A 16,533-nucleotide genomic window follows, 5' to 3' on the forward strand; every position below is an offset into this window, starting at 1 on the left:
AAAACATCGTGCGCTCCCGCTGCTGACACATCTCTGATAGCTTCAGCATTTACCGCCCGCAGTATGTTACTTGTTCGATCAGCCTGAGTAGGCGTGAAGAATGTAAAATTCATTTTGCACGTTTAATAAGCGCTGTGTTATAGTAAATTAACCTGAGTAGTATGAAGAGATAAAAAAATGTTTTCATATTACAGTTTGCAATGTCGGAATGGTCACTTTGAAGTGTGCCATCTTATGTGATTAGGGCAATAAAAATAACCTGTTCTCACTGTTAATAACTTGTTGCCTTTCCAGTGGCTTTGAATTCTGCCCCCCCCCCCCCTCAAGGCTCAAAGAATCAACGCTCATCCCCTTCTGCCACCAGCCATTGCTCATCCATTCCCTTGTACGAGATAAATTTGATCTGGAAGCTCGTGCATCTTGAATCTTTTTCGACTTCCAGATTTACTGCTACGAAGCAGCGGGTTAGTTTGTAGTATGGATGAATCGTAAAAATAAGCCTTGCATAAGATGTGCGCATGTGAACATTCGAAATACGTTGAATCGTGTCTGAACCGCACATATCGAAAACGTGCAGCTGCTGTGAACGACGGCTAGTGATGAATGACGGTCACGATTAACGATCACTGACATAACTGCAGGCACGATAGCTCTCATGGCGATGATAATTATTCATCTGCTTTCGGCAGCCAAAATCCGCTTACATAATTGTCCACCATACGTGTGTCAAGTTTCCTTTAAACACCCTTTAAACACTACTTGCCTTCCGGCCTCGGCGAGAAAACTTCATATGTATGATGAAAAACGCTGCACCGCATTTCGTTGCAAGATAATGCGCGCTTACTCGCAATATTTTGAGCTGTTCTAGCCACGGGTGTGGTCAGGATTTTATTTCGGGGATCGAGGGGGTTCCTACTCTCAATATGCACGTTCGTGAGTGTGTTTGTAGATGTACGTGTATATACAGGTTGTCCCACATAACTTCAGCCAAAGTTTATAAAAGGAAAGGCACTCCGGACGCGAGTTGAACGGAATGCATAATGTTGGCACTGGTCTAGAGTTACTCAGGCAATTTTTATTTTCGCCTTAACAAAGGAATGAGTTATGTTGAATTAGTCAACTATGTAAGTATTGGCTGCAGACCCCACGTGTGACACGCAAAGTTCTAGAGCACCTTGAGAAACCTCTCAATAAATTGTTTCGAACACGATATATCTCACGTGGCCCCTTTTTCCCCGCCGTCCAACGAAAGCCCGCGAAATATGAAAAAAATACCACGTGACGGGGCGCTTGCGCACTGTTATTGTGCTGCCCTCAAGCGTACGATGGATGAACAAGGTCGGCTGCAACAAGACTGGCCCGCGACAGGGCATTTTCACCGTCACGTGATAAGAGCCGCATGCCCAGATACCTACATCAGGCATAGAAGTGTCAATACGATTTTGGCGTATCAGTCCACCAAAGTCCTTAACTTAATATCGTCGAATACGTCGAATACCGTACCTGTAACCCGGAACCGAATAATGCAACGCAGGCTGAACGGTCCGCTGATTGCAACGTCGATGGCACCGACGGAAACGAATCGGCGTCGCGCCCGTAAAGTTGGCTTCGCGGTGGCGCAGTCAAACTTTGACGTCATTTTGCACCACGTGATAGTGCTCGGCGAATAGTGGTGCGAGCGGCGCCGGAAAAGTTACGCGCAATTCTGCCCCCTACGGGAGCATATACACGACACTAGCCGTGTTTGGCTCTCAGCGCACTTAGCGGAATCGGCGAAGCGCACCTGCATGCTAGATGGTCGCCGCATGCCACCGAATCTCGGAGGCCATAATTTGAGTTTCGTTTCATTTATTATTTTTTGTGACCAATAACGTTGCACAAATCGAGTGATTCATGCACGCGCTTGTGCCGCTGTTTATACGTTGCGACGACGAGCGTGAAAGGATGTTTCACTCTATGTTAGTTTGATTTAAATTCATGTTTGCTGTTTCAAGCTGTAACTTAACGCAACAATCACGCCAACTGTTGAGGAACTAGAACTTTACCGGTTGTAATATTCTTCTTCTAGTAACTGACACCAGAAGAAGTATCGTAAATAAACGTGATATGTCCCTTGAATATTAATGAACTTTCAGCACAGCCAAGGACAGGAAAATAGCAGACAATTTATTGCAGCAAGATTATGAGAAAAGTGGCAGACACATGAATACTGTGAGAAACTGCGAAATGCAAATAATGGAGAATAGCTGGAAATTGATCTCGTGATGGCAATAACTTTGCACAAGCAAAACAACACACACAAGACGTGATACAACTATCCATAGAATGAAAAAAAATAGGAAAAAGAAAAATAAGCTACACAGACACGCCCGCAATTAATTTGCTCAAAATGGGGTTACTCTAGAAGGAATTTGACGCTTTTTCTCGTACTTCTGCGAAGGAGGGTGAATTAAGGTAGCAAAATTATGTGAATGGTTGCGTGGCAAAATAAAAGGGCTACAAAAACAATTGGGCACGCACCAAGATCCTATCGAATGTGTAAGCCAGCGCGTCCCTCATTAAACAGCTGTAAAGTATCAGCATCTCAGTCCATTTGCTAAGTGGTTCCAGGACGCTCTTAAGATCGCACGTCCGCTTATCGAAAGGTGTCGCAGACTAGGAAATAATTTTAGAGGCCGGTCACGTCCCGTTATTATGACGCTGCTTGATTTTCAGGATAAGGCGCTGAAGAATCGCTATAAACTTAAAAACACTAGCTTTCCCGTTTCAGAAGACTTCTTGCGTTAGGTTCGCAATATTCGCAAGAACTTATGCGAAGCGTCCTGCTCTCATAGGGATAGTGGCTCATCTGTCCAACTTTGATTTGATCATGTATTTGACAGGGTACGATCCAATAGGGATAGCACATCCAATACTTTCGTCAGATCATATGCTGGCTGAACTAATCCAGCCGAAACAACTCCTAGAGCGAAATCTCCTTGACTTCACGGCAATGGCAATAAACTTTCCAGTTTGAACGTTATGCAGGAAGCCTTGTCAGCAATTTCTCTAAACTTCTTTCCTTGGTCTCATCTTAGTCGCCACATATTATCAGTGTTACTGAGACCTGGTAACATGGTGATGTGAATGATTCTGAAGTAATCCTCCCTGAATTCAAAGTGGTTCGGGGAGACAAAATTTCGAAGAGGAGGTGGTGTTGCTCTATTTCTCCAATCTCAACTACACTTTTCTGCACTACCTTCCTCACCTAATACTGAGTCTTCGTGGTGTGAAGTCTCACTTGAAGATATGTCTTCGATTATAGGGGTCGTTTACCGTCTACTTGGTTCTAATATTGAGTATTTACACAATCTAAGTGAATTTTTGCATAGTTATAATACTTCTTCATCCAACATTATCTACATGGGCGATTTCGATGCCCCTGGTGTTGATTGGTCTTCGATGAAAGTGAGCGGACACGAAGTAATTCTCGGGCGGGAGTTGGTCCACATTTCAGTGTCTTGTGGCCTGCCCCAGATCGCTCAGGATTTCACTCGGCAAACTTCAGTCCTTGATCTTGTTTTTCTTACTGTACCTCTTTGTAATGCCGATTATGAATGCGATGTTATTGGTGGAATATCAGACCACAATGCTGTGTTAATTTCAGTTCGAAGCATCGTCCCTAAATCCCGCTATATCCACTGCCCATTGCCTGACTTTAACCGCGCTGATGATTTGGCGATAACAAACGCCCTATGCGATTCTTTTGATGACGTTGATCTAATAAGCACCACTAGTGGTACTAATACCTTGACAAGCTTCTTCGAAAATTTTGTCAGCAAGTGTATCAACATTTTCATTCCGTTAAAACAGAGAAAATAAACAGTGAAATTCTTTGGATGAGTAGGGACCTTTTGCATTTATCACGTCGTGTGGCCAGATTACGTCGATCGAAACGCACTGGGGACTCTACAAAACTCATGCAGTTCCATAGCGCTAAAAAGAGAACTTCGTTCTAAAATGGTTGCAGCACAAGAATTTTACTAAATGGTAACCTTGTAGAAATTAATGAAGACTGATCCCTGTCAATTCTGCAAAGCTATCCTACGACCTTGGTCATCTTCGGACAAGTTGATAACTAGCAATGATGCAACTTCTGATACGCAGATAATAGCTTCTTTTATTAACACCTACTTCCACTCTGTCTTTACCACTAATAACTCGGTAATCTGTGTTTTTGAACCATACTCTCCAATCAACGATGTATCACGGTCTACTCAGCGTTATCATACGAAGACAACAAACACTGACACCAAGAGCAACAGAGGGGAAATTACTTCTGCTTAATAAATGAAATAAAGAAATGATAAATTAATGGAAGTGAAAGTGGATGAAAAAAAAAACGACTTGCCGCAGGTGGAGAACTATCCCACAACCTTCGCATTTGGCGTGCGATGCTCTAGCAATCGAGCTACCACGGCGACGTTTCCCCGTCCACTTTCTTGGGTATTTACGTTTCCTTGTAGAAGCCTGGGAGGATTAGCCGGCGCCACCACTCACAGACCTTGGCGGCGGACGTGGAACAGCCTTTCTGCCGCAGGCGTCACGAGAACGTGATCTTTTTGGGTAAAGACAACGGTCACTAAACCCTCACAAGCTACCTGAAGGCATCAATCTTGCCAGATTTGAGACCCTCGTTATGTAATAAACGAGCTTGATGCCGGTATCCTGCAGCCATGTCAGGACGTTGTGCAGGTTCTGTAGGTGGTCCCCGTCGTCGCTGCCAGTAACCAGGATGTCGTCCAAGTACAGCGCCACGTGCCTCATGCCCCTGAAGAGGTTGTTCGTCTCCCTCTGGAATATGGCTGGGGTCGAGGCCACGCCAAACGGTAAGCGCGTGCACTGAAATAGTCCCAAAGGTGTCGATATTGTGACATACTTCCGGGAGGCATCCTGGAGCACCAGCTGCTGGTAAGGATCTCTGCGGTCGATCTTGGTAAACTTCTGTCCCCCGGACAATGCTGACCAGAGATCTTCAATCCGGGGCAGGGTACTTCTCAACGGTAGCGACGGGGTTGATGGCAACCTTGAAATCCCCGCAGTCGTCTCGCTTGAGGACTGGTACGATCGGAGCGGCCCATTGAGATGTCTTGACAGGTACCAGGATGCCCTCTCGCTGTAACCGTTGCAGCTCCTGGGTGACCACGTCCTTCAGGGCGAACGGCAGTGGGCGAAGCTTGAAAAAACGTGGCCGGGCTCCCTCAGGTACATAGATGCCAGCCGTCGTGCCGACAAATGTGCCCACCCCTGGCTGGAACAGGGACTTGAACTCTGTCAGGAGGCCGGGGACGTCTTGCACCACATGCAGACTGGCTTCCTGGTATTCTGGCAGACGAACGCCCAGTGCACGAATCCAGTTTCAGCCCAGCAGCGTCGGCGACGACCCCTTCGTTAAGTAAAGGGGAAGGGTTGTCTCCCTGTCGCCAAAGCGAACGCTGACCTGTGCCTGACTCTGGACCTGGGAGAGTTGCCCGGAGTAGCTGCGCAGCATCACGCCCCAAGCCTCGACGGACACGCCGGGGAAAGTACACTTGAAGAGTTTCCCGGCCATTACTGACACGCTGGCTCCTGTGTCCAGCTCCATCGAAATGGGGTGCCTGTAGATTTCGACGGTCATCATGTACGGCGACACAAACGACGGTACAAGACCTGTGTGCCACATGTCAAAAATCGGCGGGTTCTCGGCCACGACGTGGAGCCTGGCCGCGGACGAACTTGAGCCTGCAGCCGCACGTCCCCGCCGCATACCCTTGCGACGGCTACCCTGGCCGCGGGCTTGTGTGGTACGTGGGCTTGAATGAGGCTGCTGGTGCTGTTTGCTGTTCGTCCTCCCCCTTTGGCATACACGTGCGAGGTGCCCAGTTTTCCCGCACGTAAAGTATTGTGCTTGAGAGAACTGGAAGTGTGAGGGGGAGTGGGCACCACCACAGCGACCGCAGGTACTGCCCTTTGTCGCCAACTTGTTGACCGCTGCTTCCACCGACGGTGAGCCAGTCGCAGGGGAAATCTCGCCGGCGTCCTTGGCGGCAGCTTCCATTGCGAGCGCTACCTTCACGGCGTAGTCCAGCGAGGGGTCAGGAAGCTCCAGCAGTCGCGTCTGCATGGCGGGGTTGTTGATGCCGCAGACGAAACGGTCCCGGAGCAGCGAGTCCAGTTGGTCCCCGAAGGCGCAGGCACTCGCTAACCCTCGTAGCGCAGCAACGAACTGCCCGAGGGTCTCTCCTTTCCGGCGGCTCCAGTTGTTGAAGCGGAAACTCTCCATTAGTGTGGACGGTGCTGGGTTAAAATGCGAGCGCAGTATGGCGAGCAGCTCACCCAGCGTCTTAACGTGTGGCGTGTCTGGCTTGAGAAGGTCGAGCAAGAGGCTGAAGACGCGGGTCCCGCAGCTGGCCGGGAAAATGTCCCGCTGTTTGGCTTCGGGTGCGTCGTTTGCTCGGAAGAACACGTGGACTAGCTCCTCGTAAATTTGCCAGGCGGACCCATCTCCCTCGAATGGCTCGAGCCTTCCGTACAGCGGCATGGCGGCAGCAACGGGGGGCGGTGTTTCGCCGCTCGCGGCGGTGTGCGATGATCCGTGGGTACTAATCGCCAGTGTCACGAGGATCCCATCCTCGTCGCCAGTGTCACGATCCACCCGGGTTTGTGAACAAGGGAGGGCTCGAGGCATTCTCCGATAGACAGACGCTCCGCAGCGTGGTGGTGCTGAACGATGACTGACCACCGAGCAGCCATGCTCGTCGGTGTTTATTGCGGTGCGGTTACCAATGTTGCCTGCCGAGTTTGGCAGGCCACTGAGCCTGGCGGCGAACGAACATTATGCCTGAGGAGGCGTCACATGCTTGCTACAGGGTATTCCCAACGTCAAATAGGATCCTTAGTTGATGGGCTATTAAAGACCTCCGCGATGCCCCTTGGACGCTACCACCAAGATTTATAACGCAGGATGAGGATGCGTTAACCATTGCAGCAATGGTCCGAGATCTTTTCCTTCCCGCTAGAGCAATTCGTGAAGCCTTAGACGTCAATGCTTTGGACTCAGCAGTTCGGCGTCGACAGAAGAGTGCAGGGTTTCCGAGTTGCAGGGTTTCCGGCAGCGCGGAAGCCATTACTAACAGATGCGAACAAGGCTGCGGTTTGCCATGCAGCATGCTTCGTGGACAAGCGATGACTGGAGTCGCGTGATCGTTTCTGATTAGTGTACTTTTTCCACTCGACGGGAGCAGAGGGTGCGTGTCTAGTGACTATCAGGCACGTGGTCACTAACGCCGAGGTCACTTTTCACTAGATGTTGTATTACAGATACAATTCTAACAACGTGCGAAAAGTCTCGGCCGGTGGAAAAAAAAGCAAAAAAAAACTCGCAGTTTCGCCCGAAAGGCGAAGTATCGATTGCGATAGCAAATCAGTAGAAAGCTATGTATACGAAGTAATGATACTATAGTTTTATCGACCGTAATAAGCTTGTCAACATTCGCTTACTAACTAAACTAACAAGCATGGTGCCACGCGCGCACAAGCAAACATGAACACATTTCACTCGATAATCGCGGAAACTCGCTGCCAAAAAACTGTAGTGAGGTAGTGCGGCAGCAGCGGCGAGTGAATTGACTTTCTAGCTGGCTCTCGCTTCCACGCAAACTGGGCGGCGAAAACACAGCGCGCACGAAGCTATCAGCCGTCGGCGCACCTACAGACTCTTCTGTACTCATAGCAGATCGTTTTCAAAGTCCGCGCGGCTGCCGCCGTAGTAAAACGCTCCCCCCCCCCTTCCCTCCCTTCCCGCGGAGGCCTTGCGCGCGGCGGTACACGGCGCGCTTCGTCCCCGCTTTCCACTCTTGCGCGCATGAGATTAAGCCGCCATTGTCCGCTCACCTGTAGTACGCTTTCACTCGCACACACAGCACACGGCGCGCTGTGACGACGTTATCGCCTATGGACTTTGCACGGAACATCATGGCGACGGCTACAGCAGAAATGCGCCTGGAGTGTACATCTATCTAGTTCCTATCGCAATAAACTAAGGTATTCCGTGATGTTCATGCCGTTCGTGCAGTGATGCCTCTCAAATTATTCGTTCCGTTTTACACTCAATATTCAAAAAAAATTATGGGGTTTTACGTGCCAAAACTACTTTCTGATTATGAGGCACGTCGTAGTGGGGGACTCCGGAAATTTCGACCACCTGGGGTTTTTTAAAGTGCACCTAAATCGAAGTACACGGGTATTTTCGCATTTTGCCCCCATCGAAATGCGGCCGCCGTGGCCGGGATTTGATCCCGCGACCTCGTGCTCAGCAGACACTCAATATTCAGTGCGTAGGTCCGCGAATTACGATATTCAGTGCAGACATATAGGAAATACAGATTCCACTGTAACTCACCCATGGGTATCGTTTTTCCGTGCACTTTATCTGCAAAGCCGGCGAAGTAGCGGATGGTAGCTATGGCCGCTATTGTATCCCCGACTGCGCTCGTGAAAGGTTTGCCGTTGTCGAGCGTTTCCAGGCTCTGAAAGGCGTGGAGAACAGTTGTGGAAAATATTTTGAAAGTAATGAAAAAAAAAATGCTGGCTCTCCCGCACATGTAAGCATGAAATGGCTAGCGGCAAAGCAGACTGGTTGAGTAATTACGAGGATTCCTCGCAACCACCTCACAACCATCCATGGCGCGCCGGACACTGCAGACCTGGTCACGCAACGTGGCGCCATCTATCGAAGGAGGCGGCGCAAAACCCGCGCCGCGAAACTCACGGACTACTGGCGTTGAAAAGAGCACAGGGAGTCCTGTCTCAGCGCCAAAAGAGGGCAATCGAGTGTATGGTGTACTGTATCTGCCTTTTGAACGTCGCTATTGGAAATCGCAAATAAAACTTCAGCGTACTACAAGTTACAGCTTGAATGACATTGTGAACAAACTTTATGATGAAATCGGAAGCAATAATTTTTTGTAACTTGGTTGGGCAGTAACTAGCGTATGTATTGTAATGCGGTCCTGTACAAGGGGTTGGGGGTCAGAGACCGTTTTTTCTTAAGTTTTCACTGGTTCCCCGGATGATGTCGTTTTGCTCTCGCAAACATTGCCCGGATGTTCTCGTTTCTTGAGTGCCCGGATAACGGCTCTGGATTTTGGCCCACGGTCTCCTGAAGGTCACCGACAACAGGAGCTAAACGCATTTCAAGCTTGAAAGTGCAGATTATTCAGGCTCTGAACTCATGCACATACTGCGAGATTAACACTCTAACCCGTAATATTTACCGCGGTATCTTGGTGGCTAAGACGTTGCGTTGTCGCGGGTTCAATCCTGGCCGCAGCGTCCGCATTTTGAGGGTGCCAAATGCAAAAGCCCTGGTGCATAGGCGGAAACTAATTTTCCCGGAGGCGAGTTGGGGGGAAGAGGAGGGGGGCTGGGGCCCATATATCTATACAAGAAAAAAAGCGATTTTGGGTCCAGGTAAATATACACAGTCAAGTAGACGCGCGTATGAAGCAATTTCTTGATATTTCGGCCGGCGTCCGGCCTTCATCAAGATGGCATAAGTGCAGCTTATATACATGTGTATATCCACCGAATGAAGATATGTTTACATGAAGAACGAAGAAAATGCGCGACCAAAATGAGTGTCAATCAAAAAGAACAGCTGATAACGTATAAACAGATGGCGTTTGTAAACACATCGTTTGAATATACAAAGCGATGATATGGACAAAAAATGAAGTTAGAGAGGCAATTGTCAGGTGACAGCACAAAACGTCACCAAACTGGTGCTATGTCCTGCACCACCGGCCTACCTTGCCGAGCTTGCTGCCATACGAGACGGCTTGGCCGCGTTGCTACCTACTGTTCAAGATGCTCCATACTCTCAACTCATCATTCTCACAGACTCGACTCAAGCCATCCACGGCATACGTAGGGTATCTCGGTCCACTCTATTCTCAGATAGCATTCACCGTCTTGCTGCCACTACGAATATCCTCATACGCGTCCAGTCGGTGCCTCGAGCAGCCCTGCCGGGTCTCCTTGAAGCAGATATGGCAACCCTCCCACAGATTACAACATACCCACTTTCACATTTTCCTGAAGACACCTGTGGACGACTGATCCGGGAAAAGGAAAACCTCCGACGTACCACACGAGCTCCCATACCTCTGTGTGGGTCAGACCTCCCTGGTGGGTTAACCCGTCTAGAGGAGGTTACGTTAAGGAGGATACGTGTTGGGGTCGCGCTCACCCCGTCTGTGACCGCTCTTTGGCCACAACAGTACCATGGTCCTTAAGGCTCATCGTGCCCATTTTGCAACACAGAAATCCAAAATGTGACAGTGACACACCTATTATGGACGTGCCCAGGGCTTCATCTAAGCCGTCTCCGCAATCTCCGGGCAACAGGCCTTCGGCCTGGCCGCCCACCCGACCTTGAACGTTGGATTCATGGACCCCATCATCGTTCACTTCTAGATTTTTTGCACGAGTCGAATCTGTTCATCTATTTTTAACAACTTTTGTATTATGCCTAAGGGCATGCTTTCGAATTAAAAAAAAAAACTGGCGCTATGTTACCAAGCGAAAAAAAAAACGAGTAAGAAAAACATGCTGACGTGCTAGCAAGAAGAAAAACGAGGGTTGATGTGACGGGCTATGAATATGCTAGGAGAATGTAAGTAAACTAGAAAAAGGAAAAAGAATCGAGAGGCAGACATAGGCAAAGCGACAGGGCGGTCGCTTTCCCTATATCTGCCTCTCGATTTTTCCATTTTTCTTGTTTGCTGTCATTCTGCTAGCGTAACCATGTACCAACTAGCCCAACAAGCCACTCTCACGAACCATTCTTCTTGTATTTTAGGCCTTTTCCTAATTCCGTTTCCTTCCACAGTTCGTATATTAACGTGTGTGTGGACGGCATAGGTTACTACACGATCAAGGCACGGTACCTTTTCAAGTGCGTCAAGAATGGTGTTCCACTTGGTGATATGGTCGCATTATTCGAAACACATCTGATTTCGTGGGTGACGTGTGGGCACGATTCGCAGTAGCCGCCGCCGACAGACTTCCGCTCATGCAGCGCTTTGTTTCCATATATGGTATCGGTGGTGTCGTCGGTGAAAAGACGACTCGCGCTGCTCTGACGCCAATATAACTTAGGTTTTAACCATATTGACAGAAATCACGCAATATTGATATCGACTACATATATTACAGTGAACTTTGTTTACGTGAGATGCCTAGCTCACCCATGTCACTCTATGTCCTTGAAGAGTTTTGTTCCGAAACGGTATCCGCTAATATATTTTTCTGGTATTGTGCGGCGCATATTTGTATTCACTTCCGGTCAATATTCTCGTTCGTGTATGGTTTTCGGTTCTACACCGAGGTTGAGTGACAAAATGCGGCCTCGACTTCGCACTCATCCTTCTTTCACTTTCCTTCGTACCAGTATCCGTAAGCGGCTGATACCATAAAACGCAGTCGAACATTACACTCAAACAATGGTTCTATTCCTGGATTCAGTAGACTGACATGTATTCCGGGTGGATCATATGCTTAACATGATCGCTGTCGAACGTACTGCTGTCGCATTAACTTTTTCAAATGTATGAAGATACGGCGTCTCTAAAGGAACGGTGTGCTCACCGCGATGTAATCCAAGTTTTCTTCCATCAGGTCCGCCAGTCTGAAAATGAGTCTGCCCCTTTTCGAGGCGTCCATCGTCCTCCATTCGGAGCCTCGTGCAAACGCCGCTCGAGCAGCCTTGACCGCTTTGTCAACGTCTTCCTGGAAAATTATGGATGACTTGTAAAAGCTTGACAAACTCGCGAAAAGATATATGTCATTAATGTATATTCATCATCATGTCTGACCCTTTTATATAACAACAGCAGAGGGACAAAAATGGGAAGGGCGCTACGTAGGAAATACAAAGATTTATTAATATATGCCAATGATACTAAGCTTGCGTCTCCTTGCTTCAGTTTCACTTGCGCAAAGGTTACAATTGCGCAAAGGTTATAATTGCGCAAAGGTTACAAATGTGAATTTTACATACATACAGAGGGAGGTCCCATAGTCAACAGACTCTAGAGGGGACCTCCCGTTAGTAGGAACGAGAAAACCTAAATACATGCTTCAAATATGCCAGACTATATAGAGAAACATCTATATGGCTGATGTCGCTAGCTAATACGCACAAAGAGCTTATTTTAACGAGAGAAAACAATCGTCAAAAACAGTGATTGGTAGGGTATTAATCGCTTACACAATATACAGAGGTTATGTTTTAATATGTATAAGACGGATAGTGTCTACAGATGAGGTGGTAATGAATTCTATACTAATGTGGCCCATGAATTGGTAGCAAGTTTACCATAATTAGTTCTAGGTTTCCGTAATAAGTAACTGTTAGAAGTGAATTCGGTGGATAAGCAGACAATTGCGAAGATGCCCCAATACCCTTGCGTTTAATATGTTTTCTCGCTCTCTCCCCTTCCAACTTCCAGCGTGCTCACTCGAACCCTCGTGTTTAGGCGACGCAGCTCCTCTTTCCTCTCACAGCGCTATTCCTAGGTGCAGCGTTCGATGCGGGACGCCTCTGACGTGATCGCTGTGCCATAGCGCGTCTGGTGGGCAAGCGTCCCCTGCGATGTGTGCCGCGCTGCTGGCGAGGAGTCATGCGTCTACGTGGTGCTCCCAAGCGAAGCGTCAGCCCCATGATCACGTCCGCCGTCATGGCGCGTCGCGGCCGGGCTGCCCGTGCCGATCACCACGTTAGGCTCGCGTAGATCATTTCTCCCTCCGAGACACCGAGTTTTGGTTCGTTCCGCTTGCTCAGGCGCACGTTTCGTATTTGTGTGACTCAAGAGCATGCCGAGCGAATGAGTAGGCGCTGTGAATGGGGTGCCATAATGCTATCGCGTAGTACTCCTGAAGGCAAAGCTTAAGCGTCCTCTAAGTTTTTACAGTGAGAAATGCGGAAAGCACATCACCATTGATCTTCTTAACAGTGTTTTCTAACAACTCCAGGGTAAGCCTCTTTAGCAGCTCCAGAGCACTTTTTTTTACTTTTTCTGGTTTTACGCACACAGAATTGAAGGTTTTGTTCAATGCTTCTTTGGCTTTCTTACTGAACGAAGTATTTGGGAGGACAACAAATCCATCTTCCTTATCAGACTGCAGGATTCCAAGGACATTGTCAACGAAGAAACGCACAACAGGCTGCATGAGCATTTCTGAAGGACCACGAAAAGGTTCTGAATTCTGGAGTTGTTCAATACCCTCTGATAGGCACCTTTCCTTCTCCTCGGAAGGTGATTTTCGTGATTCGGAACACTTCCGCCTTCGGAGGGACACTGGAAGAGGATTTCGAAGATTCTAATTTTGGAGACATGGAGACAAGTCAGGCACTGGCAAGATTGGCTCAAGTTGACGTGCCTTCAACATCAAGATTGCCGTTTGGGACCAGCTCTGCCGCGTCAACACATTCACCGAGCTGGATTAGTGGTTGAAGCCTTTTGGCATCACGTGATTCGTCATGTTCCGAAGCGGAGCAGGGCAAACCCGGATACTGAACGCGTGCTCTATCTCGACGACGCTTCGGTTCCAGATGGAGCGCATGATCTGTTGGTCAAGAGATCCAAGTTCGCCTTGGCACCGAGCTTGCGTGGTCACCAGCTTCTAGCCACTGTCCGGGAGATATCACGAAAAGCGCCTTCCAAGGAGAAAGAAAGGGGCCTATCAGAGGGTATTGAACAACTCCTGAATTCAGGACCTTCTCGGGGTCCCTCAGGAAAGCTCATGCGGCCTGTTGTACACTTCTTCGTTGACAATGATCTTGGAATTATGCAGTGCGATAAGGAAAGCGAGCTTGTTCCCCTTCCGAATACTTCGTTCAGTAAGAAAGCCAAAGAAGGTTTGAACAAAAACTGCAATTCTGTGTGCGTAAAATCAGAAAAAGTGGAAAAAAATGTGCTTTGAAGCTGCTAAAGAGGCTTAACCTGGAGTTAGAAAAATCTGTTAAAAAGAGCAATGGTGATGTGCTTTCCGCATTTTTCACTGTAAAAACGCACAAGCCTGACTGCCCTATGAAAACCATAGTGACAGAAGAAGGCACATGGCAGAAGCCTGTTGGAAGGTTCTTGCAACGCTCCTGGAATGCCCTTGCTATTGAGGGCCCTTTCGGCATTGACAGTTCAAACATTGTGATCGACACCTTGAAATCGAGAGTGCTAACAGCGAACACGCCTTTTTCTGTGGATATTGAAGAACTGTATTATTCTATCCCACATGAAGAACTTTTTGTGGCAGTGCGGAAAACTATTAAATGCCAAGGAGAGACTTCGTTTCAAGGTAGTTGTGGCCTCTCGACTGAGAGTTTTATGGAATTGTTATCTTTTTACTTGTCGGTAACTTTTGTTAAATTCGATGGCAAGGTGTTTTTACAGAAGAATGGTACATGTACAGGGTGAAGTGTTGCGCCGGTACTGTGCGGTATTTTCTTAGCGAAATTCGACAAGTCTCTGTCAGACGCCATTACCGATTACCGTGTTGCTCGTGTGTTTAGGTATGTTGACGATTTCCTGGTTCTCTTAAATATCAGACGAAGTGATTGTCTTACTGATATCATTAGCAGTATTTTATCAGCCTTTCAGCATTGCTCTCGACATCTTAGTTATACCCACGAGGCACCACAAGAAAATTCCATCAGGTTTTTAGATTTCACTCTGACCTTTCACACTCAAGGTCACATTTGCTGGGCTTATAGTACAAGAACTAAAAAGACGTTGCTACCGTACCAATCCGCTCACTCGAAACTGGTCAAGCGTGGCATAACCTCTTTGTGCTTGTCGAATGCGGTAGAAAAGAGTTGTACGCATCTAATGCAAGACAGTGCCACCCAGCAAGAAAGGAGACTGTTAGCGGCAGGCTATCCAAAGACTTTGATCACTGCAGTGGCTGAATCTGTGTACAAGCGTTTGAAAATGAAAAAAAAAAACAGGGGGGATCGCGAAGTGCGGGACAAAATAAAAAGGAACTTGGTGGTTATGCCTTATGTACATGGCATTTCACATAGATTGAAAAAGGTTGTGGCAAGAAACGACGTCAGTTTGGCTTGCTCTGCGCCTTGTAAGCTTGAAAAACGTTGCATGAGGGTCTCGCAGCACAGTTCGCGAAAGAGTACGTGCAATACCAAGCATGTCGTGAAGCACCGCACGTGCGACACATGTGTAGTGTACAGTATTCCTTTGAAACCTGGTAGAGATTACATTGCACAAACCGGTCGCTGTGTGAATCATCGCATGCGTAAGCATGCGAGTCTAATACCCACAGGCACTGGAGGTAATCTTCCACAGCATTGTAAGGAGTGCGGTTGTAATCCTACCTTCAGTGAAGTTTCAATCTTGGCGAAGGCTCAGACTCAGCAGGAAAGAGAACTGATTGAAGCCTATCGCATCTATAAACTGGGCCCCGAGAAGTCTGTAAGCGCGCCATCTGTGTACCTTATTAAGAAAGTGCTTTTATTTCTTGATAAGTGTAGACGTGTTTAGATAAGGTGTTGACCGTGTTTTTGTTTTGTTGTGCCTTGCGCATGTTTAGCACGGACTTGGGTGACGTCGTTTTCATGAATGAAGTTCAGTTGTTAGTCCAGCCACCTTCCTGTATCTTTGTCTATGCCTGCCTCTCGAATTTTTCTACTCTCAAATTTGCTGGCATTCTCCTAGCATAACCTTGTACCAACTAGCTCAACAAGCCACTCTCATGCTTCTTGGTCAAGTGGCGTAGGTCGTTCGGGAATCCCGTGACATCATATAGAAGTTGAATTCTCTGCTACTTGCAGTTTGTGCGAGGTTCACGAGCCAGCAAAACCGGCGCAGCACTACGCGAGAACGAAACTACTGAAACGCTAAAGTGTGGGCGGCGCTGAGTCGGGCGAAAAGAAAACGTTTCGGCCGCCCGCGTCGTTGTGAAGGGTAATTTCAAATAGTCCTATTTTTCTAAAAATGAAATAGAACTGGACAACTAGCATCTTTTTCGGCCTTATAATACAATACAAGGTTGTTATTTTTTAAATGAATGGTTAAGTACTAGTGACAGAATTCAACTGAGGACTGCTTTTGTCATAGGGCAAGTACACGAATGTCCCGTGGGAGTGTCTAATCATGTCCTGTATTTACCTAAATTTCTCGGTGATGTTCGCGATATTAATGACGCCTTAGAGATTCTGGAGCACTAAGCTACCACTTTGGCTTGACTTTATGTTTGCCTTTAGTGTCTCTTTAAGCAGCAGCCGCCGGAAAAGAACTCGCCTCGCCCCCGTGCCTCGCGTGCAATCAGCTCGCATTCCTCGCCCGCAGATGGGAGACTGAGCCACGTTTGCCGGCTTATTCTCGCACGCTTTCACTCGCAGATGCAGAATACGACGCGCGGCGACGATATATAGCTCTTCGACTTCATATACGGAGGCTCACGCCGACGGCGTCGGCAGAAATGCGCCTGCAGTGTCCA

At 47.9% G+C, this 16,533-nt stretch overlaps 1 protein-coding gene and 1 long non-coding RNA gene across 4 annotated transcripts in view; one reads left to right on the forward strand and one right to left on the reverse strand.

Moving 5' to 3' along the window:
• Positions 1–16,533, reverse strand: part of LOC135911970 (aldehyde dehydrogenase 1A1-like) — a 360,058-nt gene that overhangs the window by 127,234 nt on the left and 216,291 nt on the right. The gene's annotated exons all lie outside the window — the stretch shown is intronic.
• LOC135911975 (uncharacterized) overlaps positions 1–16,533 on the forward strand; it is a 47,211-nt gene that overhangs the window by 837 nt on the left and 29,841 nt on the right. Inside the window, exon 3 of one of the 2 annotated variants that reach the window (XR_010567528.1) lies at positions 295–407. The exons of the other annotated variant lie outside the window; for it this stretch is intronic. This is a non-coding gene — a long non-coding RNA (uncharacterized lncRNA). Of the gene's footprint in view, positions 1–294; positions 408–16,533 lie in introns of those variants that run through there. 2 annotated transcript variants of the gene reach the window in all.

Source organism: Dermacentor albipictus, chromosome 10 (genome assembly GCF_038994185.2).
Source record: "Dermacentor albipictus isolate Rhodes 1998 colony chromosome 10, USDA_Dalb.pri_finalv2, whole genome shotgun sequence".
NCBI classification, from domain to species: Eukaryota; Metazoa; Arthropoda; class Arachnida; order Ixodida; family Ixodidae; genus Dermacentor; species Dermacentor albipictus.